General features: G+C 43.3%; 1 long non-coding RNA gene across 3 annotated transcripts in view; it reads left to right on the top strand.

Moving 5' to 3' along the window:
* The first annotated feature begins 498 nt into the window (after positions 1 to 498).
* The window catches only part of LOC118645979, a 223,271-nt gene continuing 216,678 nt past the window's right edge, over positions 499 to 7,091 (top strand). Inside the window, exons 1-2 of one of the 3 annotated variants that reach the window (XR_004963610.1) lie at positions 499 to 2,555; positions 3,597 to 4,014. This is a non-coding gene — a long non-coding RNA (uncharacterized LOC118645979). Of the gene's footprint in view, positions 2,560 to 3,518; positions 4,015 to 7,091 lie in introns of all 3 variants that reach the window. The other 2 variants (XR_004963609.1, XR_004963608.1) reach the window with 2 other exon arrangements.

Raw genomic sequence — 7,091 nt, 5'->3', positions numbered from 1 at the left:
ATTCAAAACGATGTAAATGTTGTACCTCTTGTTTTTCTCTCTGTTTCACTCTATCAAGGCGGAGAAGCGGGGGTGCTTTGCTCGCGGGTCGATTTTGGAAACCTGGACTATAAAGACAAAATCATAAATTTAGATTGTATTACTCACACAATAATAATTTGGCGCCCACAAGATATGAATTACAGTTGTCTCTTGTTTTTATTTAAAAAATAATAATAATAAAAAACCGCGTCACGTCTCTCGTCAACAATGTGTTGAAATTAGAATCAGAATGTTCTTAATTATGAATAATATTATGACGTTTGCACGCGCATGTTATTAGCTATCACAGTTCGCAGTTATTATAAGAGTATACTTTGATACACTTGGTTGATATTCTAACATTAATTAAAACTGCGGCGGTAATTCGATTTGTCCACGATAAGCGCGCCAAAAAAAATCTGCTACACGCGTTTCTGAAGCGTCACGCTTCGAGATTCGTATCGCCAAGACCATCGCCCACTCAAACGGAACGGCGCATTCCAACGGGCGATGGTGTGTAACTGTAATCGCTTTTTCTAGTTTATGCGACTCGATTAGAATATCTTTTCTCTTTTCGCTTTTTTTTTTTTTTTCTTTTACGACGAGGGACAGGCAGCGCGCGTTCGGCGACGCGCGCGATTTATCACGCCCAATTAATTTTACGAATCGTACGAGACATTACCGAAGTTGTAACGAGCTCGCTCGCGACGCCAATCCGTGTCGGATACGCCGAAGGTTTACTCCCCCTCCCCCTCCCGACGCTCGCCGCCGAAACGAAAATTGTCGCCGATCGATTTGTGAAGCGAACCGTTACGCATCGTCGGCGCGTAAGGCGATAGGAAAGCCAGCGTCTATTAAACGCGCGCGCTGGTCAACGCACCCGTTATCCTTGTTCGCCGATTTGCATATTCATAATGCCCGCGCTACGGTATGCCGTAAGAATGCAGAAAAGCAAGCGACTCCGGCGACTGCAGCAGTCGCGCTTTTCTGCCTCTCGCGGCTCTAAGGGTCCCCCGAGAGACCTGTCGTAAAGGTGTGCGTAAGCCCCCCCCGCCCCTCCTCCTCCTTTCTCCCCCCCGTGTCTTGTCTTGTCTTACGCAGACGAATCTTTCGTTCCCGAACGAGCACATCCTGGTCCTCCGTCAACTTGATTTTTCCCGCTGTTGCACTGATGTAACGATCGCGCGCGAGTCTGTCGAACCTGTTACAGTGACTCGTGGAGTTTGCGATTTTACTAAATTGAATTTGAACTACAGGAAGTTTGACGTTCAACGCACATATGCTGCGAGGAATCGGGACATATTCGGTATTGATCGTTTTTTTTTTTCCGGATACGAAAAAGATTCTCTCTCAAATTCACACTCGCCGGAACCGTAGCTACGTAAAAATTTGCAAGAAAAGTGACACTAGTCGAGCAATTTGTTGATTAGTTCTACTGACTCAGCTTGTGCTTGATACTGCTATAAATAATTAATTTTGAAACACACACAATTTTCTCTTTCTCGTTTGAACGAGGATTATTTTTGTGCGTCACTTTATTTGAGGATCTACATTACGAGATAAAACCAAAATAAATAAAAGCACATACACAGTATCGTTAGATCTTTAATCGATGACAGATGACTTAAGCTATAGTAGTAAATTTTTGTCCAACGAACGGTCAACGTTTCAGACTTTGACTATTCGGCTGCTTCTACTTTCTACTAGGAAAATTCGATAAAAGTGACTCGGTCAGTTTTTCGACTTGAGCCCTGTCAGTTGGAACGTTTCGAAGTTTCCTCACGCTCAGCTGTTCTGCGCGTGGACACGTGCGCGCGTTAAATTGGCGGGAGAGAGAGAGAGAGAGAGAGAGAAAGAGAGAGACGCGGCTTTACGCGTGTGCGTGCGTTCCGCACGCGTGCGTCGCATGCACATACACAGATAGATAGATAGATAGATGAGAGAGAGAGAGAGAGAGAGAGAGAGAGAGTGAGTGAGAGAGAAAGAGAATATGTATACGGCAGCGAGTTCCTATCTGGCGAGCGTCGACGCAGCGCGGTGTGTGCATGCGCGTGTACGCTCCCCCGCTCGTACGTGGCGTCTATGTGCACCCACACACGTGGCGGCACGCGTGTGGCAGCCTCTGTGTGGGGACCTAAACGAAGGGAGGCAAGCCAGTAAGCTCGGGCGCGCCGGAGCGGCGAGAGCAGCCATTTTACTCGATTCCGGGTGGAAAACGTGTCGCGCGATTCGCACACAACTTCGACGCCGTCGACGGCGACGTCCTGTAGAGCGTCGCGGCGCGCGTCACCGCGACGCGCGGGTGACGTTGACGGTAACTCCTGACCGCCCGAGGATTACCATCAACGACGCCGCTCTCTCGCGAGGATACGCGGTCACCGCCACCGTCGCCGCCGCCGCTGCCGCCGCCGCAGCGTGCACGTGTATTACGCTCGTGGCTGTCACGAAGTAGGAACCGCGAGGGGGAGAGACGCGCGCGACTGTGTGCGCGTGTGTTTCCGTCCTTGTCGCGTACACCGCGAGTTGCGAGAAATGTAGGTGTGTGTATGTGTTGTATATGTGTGAGTGTATATGTATATGCGCGTATGTGTGTGTGTGTGTGTTTGTAGCGGCGCATCTCTACACGCAAAGGGATCCACGGGTATGAATGTATGCGCATGAGAGAGAAAGAGAGAAAGAGATGGATAGAGGGAGAGAGAGAGAGAGAGAGCAAAGGGGTGAAACAGAGAGAGAGAGAGAGAGAGAGGGAGATTCGAGGCACTCGGTTAGCACGAGGTGAGGCTATTCGTTCTGCGCAGGACCGTTCAAATTCGCCGCCTGCTTTGCATACCGCGTTTTCACCGACCGTCCGCCTCCACCCCCGCGTCATCCCCGGTTTCATCCGCGACCCGCCCTTCGCGATTTTCCACGACCAACCCCCTTAGCAGGCACTCAGGACTGATTTCGGCGGCGGTCTCTCGCGTTCTCGCGAATTTCCCTTCGAAGTAATATTGTCTGGCAAAAAGCGCTTTCGCCGCTATATATATTATATATGTATATATATCACGTTACAAATTTTATAATATAACAGCAATATGTTGATATATTAAAAGATATTTACATTTATTTTGGTCTCTATTAAAACTCGCCTTGCTCGTTCGACTAACGCGAACGGATAGAAATTAGTATACCATCAATTTTACTGTTTTTCGCATTAATATTTAACTATTACGGTAAACATTGCTGGAAGTTGCGTCGGCAGAGGATTTCGAGGACGTTGTTTACAGTCGACGACACTACGCTGTTATTCTTCTCTCTCACTGCGCCAATATTCGATCGAGGTCTCTCTCTCCCTGCGTCCCTCCCTTCCTCCCCCCTCTCTCCTTCTCCCTCTCGCTTGCGAATTCCTTGGAGCCGTGTGAGGAATTGCGGCGTGCTTTTTGCGTTATTTGTTAATGGAGAACTCTATTCCCGATACGATCTTCAAACGCTCGGACTCGTGATTACGTCACGAACAGATCGATTGATACTGTTGATTACGCTTCGAGGCAGAATTCCGTAATGACCACTCTCTCGAACGACGATAAACCCTCTAGGTCGTCGTGTATGTATCGATTCGCGAAGGCCGTTAAACGTACGAGAGGGACGATACCTAAACCTGATCACTTATGAAAACGTAATCGATCGTACGTTTCCCTAAAACGTGTTTATCAAGATGCCCGAGGATATGTGTGGAAAACAAAGGATAAACTTGGACGTTAATCTTTTGACTGATGTCGGATCGGCGAGACGAAAATTCTACTCGTAAGCGGTACCTGAATTTTCAGTTTACGCGGTTGCGTCGGTCGCCGATGTGCACCGCGACGACAATACTGCTAGGCAACATTGACCCAGAAACTCTCAAATAGAAGGGAGAATCGTGACGTTTTCAAGGACTCCGCTGCGAGAGCTGGCCGTATGCAGCGAGAAAATTTCGACAAGTTCGCCACGGGCACCGGAAGTCGCGGCGATACGGTACGTTCGTATAGTGCATCGCGACGCTTTGCTGCAAGACATGCATTATTAATTTCAAATGCAACACCAACAATTGCACTGACGCCTTGATCATGGGTCTCTCTCTTTATTAATTTTTTAGTCGCCGAACACTGTTCGAAAGTGTTTTGTTCGAATTTGAAGAATAAACCATAGCTACGCGAACGTTTTGTGTTAGCACGTGCGCATACGTTTAATAAAGATACGACAGGTTTTTTTAAGTTTACTTCGACAACAAATTAGTTTGAAATTTATTTGCAAAAGGTATTTATTATTCCGTTTATTATCCCGTAAGGATGTGAGGATGAATCATTAGAACCTCAATATAGATTCAAGGAAACTGACATTTTTATTTCAAATTGTTTAACGTAAGACACAAGTTACGATCTGACGTATGTCTCATGCAATGATTCAAAGATAGCCAACTGTCAGGTTGATGCAACGCGCGCAAGGTAGAATTTAGCTAAAAGCAACGGCGGGAAATTTCGGGCGCGCAATTACTCCCAATTTATTTCCAATAAATTCGCGGCGATTTTTGGATGAGAGAAAACGAATCCCGAGTGCGCCAGGCGCGGGAAGTGCCGATTCGCACTGCGTAGATTGATCCGCGCGTGTTATATACATACATTTCGACACGCAAGTGCACCGCGATGCTCAGAAACTCCCCCGGCTGCACCGACCGCGTTAATGCTGTCTCGCGTAATGAGCGACTTGGCTCCAACGGGCGCATATTTTCTTTTACGATGCCTAAATATAATCTTAACGATGCTCGTATGGCTTAGAGCGGACGCGCGCCGCTTCGCGTGAAATCCGAAAATCTGCGAGCTCGCGGGATCCGCTTCGATTTGCGATTCAGTTGCATCCTCGCGAGAAAAAATTCGCGAGGCGTCGTCTATTTTCGCGCTCGCCTCCGCGCATTGCGCGCGTGTACGTGTGTACGATGTGTGACGAATTTTTTTATGTATCCACAGTGTTCGACTTGAAGGATATATTCGTTACTGTTACTGTTTAATGAAAGTTTCACACCGTCAAAAAATTGGCTTATGTTAATGATTTTATTGCTTTCATGATGTAAGTATTATTGAATTGCATTGCAACTGAGATTGCCGATTAGATAAAATTAAGTAAATCTTTAATCTCGAAACTCCAATCTCATTAAACAGTGATGTATCCTCGTTATGCTGCTTGAGTATAATTTTAGTAACAGCTGATACATTAGAATGTGAATGTTCTTGTATTTCTTTTATTTTGCGTTTTACGTAGAATTTTGCTTATGCTAATAAATGCGTTTGCGTTGTTTTGTCTATTTTATTGTGCTATTTTTTGTGCTATTGATTGTTACTGTTACATGTGCCTCTGTATGGTCTGCTTTATTTGTAATGTACGATACTCTGCACCATGCTCTTTTAATGCGCATACTATATTATAATAAATGTAATTTTACAAAATTAAGATTAAATATTATAAATGAAATATTAGCTGCAAAGAAAAATTTTTATATTATTTATACACTTAAAATTATATTTAATTTTATTTTCTCCTCCCCCCCATTCTCTCTCTCTCTTCTCTTTTTACAAGAGATTATACGTTGCGTCAACTTACATTTACATCTTTAAACAAAGATGTGAAATCGATGCTGTAAGTCTGCGTTCAAATCCCAGCGGATTATAGTTCTGTCTCCTCTGCGTTTTCTTCCCGTTCCCCACTCTTCTAAGTCCGTCACGATTAAGGATCGAAATCACGTACCAACGAGTCGGCTGTCGATCGTCCAGCGATCGTCACGTGTCAGCCGATTTTCCCATAAAACCCGCGGAACAACTTTCGATCGGGGGCAATCAGCGATTATTATCCGCGTGCCCAGCGATCTTTCTCGACGCCGGTCGAAGTTCGATCTCCTCGGACTCTTCACGATTGCGTTAGATCATGCCAACTTTTTGACCCGGCAATTTTCTACGACTCGCAAAGCCGTGAATTCTACAAGAAGTGATATAATATTGGTTCTACAATTAAATGCGTAAGAAAATTAACAATCTAGTTTATATAGACACATTATATTATGTTATATGTGTTAACTTAGCTATTAGCTATGATATAGCTAGAGAATGAATTTTTATTTTTAAAGTTGCCAAGGAAAAGAAAATTTTATTAATTAATTTTATAAAATATAATAAAAATGTGTGTGGATATTTTCTGCGGCAGTTGAAAAATACTTACAGTGATATTAAACACTCGAATCAAGACGAAGAATTAGTTTAGTAATTGACGCGTTTGTTTTTTAATTAACCTGCTACTTATATTTTTCTGAATAGTTGATATTAATTTTGATGAAAATTTACCTGTACAATTAAGAATCTTTTTACACTTAACTTTTTTAGATTCTTTCTACTTTATAGATTGCAAAATGTTAAAGTAACTCGATTAATACTATTTTATTGTAAAAAAAGTCTTATTAAATATTATTTTAAACTTAATTGAAATTTTAATAACAATGACTGTACTAAACTTGAATTAGCAGACTCTGAAATCCACTCTAGGATTAAAGAAATTATAATCTTTTTCGTGTGAGAAAATAGTGTTATACGTATCTCACAAATTATTCATTGTAAAAAAAGTACTCTTTTTTTTTATGATTACCTTATGATAACATTTGCATTTGGTCGATTCGGGGGTACATTCATCAACACGCCAAACGACAATTAACCAATGTACAAAGCGAGCACTGGTAGGTCTCGTGCTTTCATCCCACCATTCTACCCCCGTCGTCTCTTTTCGAGTCTTCCGAGAGAGGGTTGCCGGTGCAAACCTGTCATTATTTCGATTATTCTTTCGTGGCGGCTAATCACTGCTGCCCTTCGTGTCGTTGCCTCACTACGAATCATTATTTCTCGTATCTCCTTTCTTCTCAGGACTCTTCTCTCTCTATCGACGTCTGTTCTAAAACAAAATGAATGAAAAAGGTTCGACAGTTTTTTTTCTATAGAATCGTATTTCCGCTAACCTTTTGTTCATTTTAATTATTTCTACAGATTAAATTGGAAAAGTACAATCGAATATATATA

The sequence above is a fragment of the Monomorium pharaonis genome, chromosome 6 (assembly GCF_013373865.1).
Source record: "Monomorium pharaonis isolate MP-MQ-018 chromosome 6, ASM1337386v2, whole genome shotgun sequence".
Taxonomy (NCBI): domain Eukaryota; kingdom Metazoa; phylum Arthropoda; class Insecta; order Hymenoptera; family Formicidae; genus Monomorium; species Monomorium pharaonis.
Note: the sequence above shows the minus strand (reverse complement) of the source record. Positions and strands in the feature narration are given on the sequence as shown.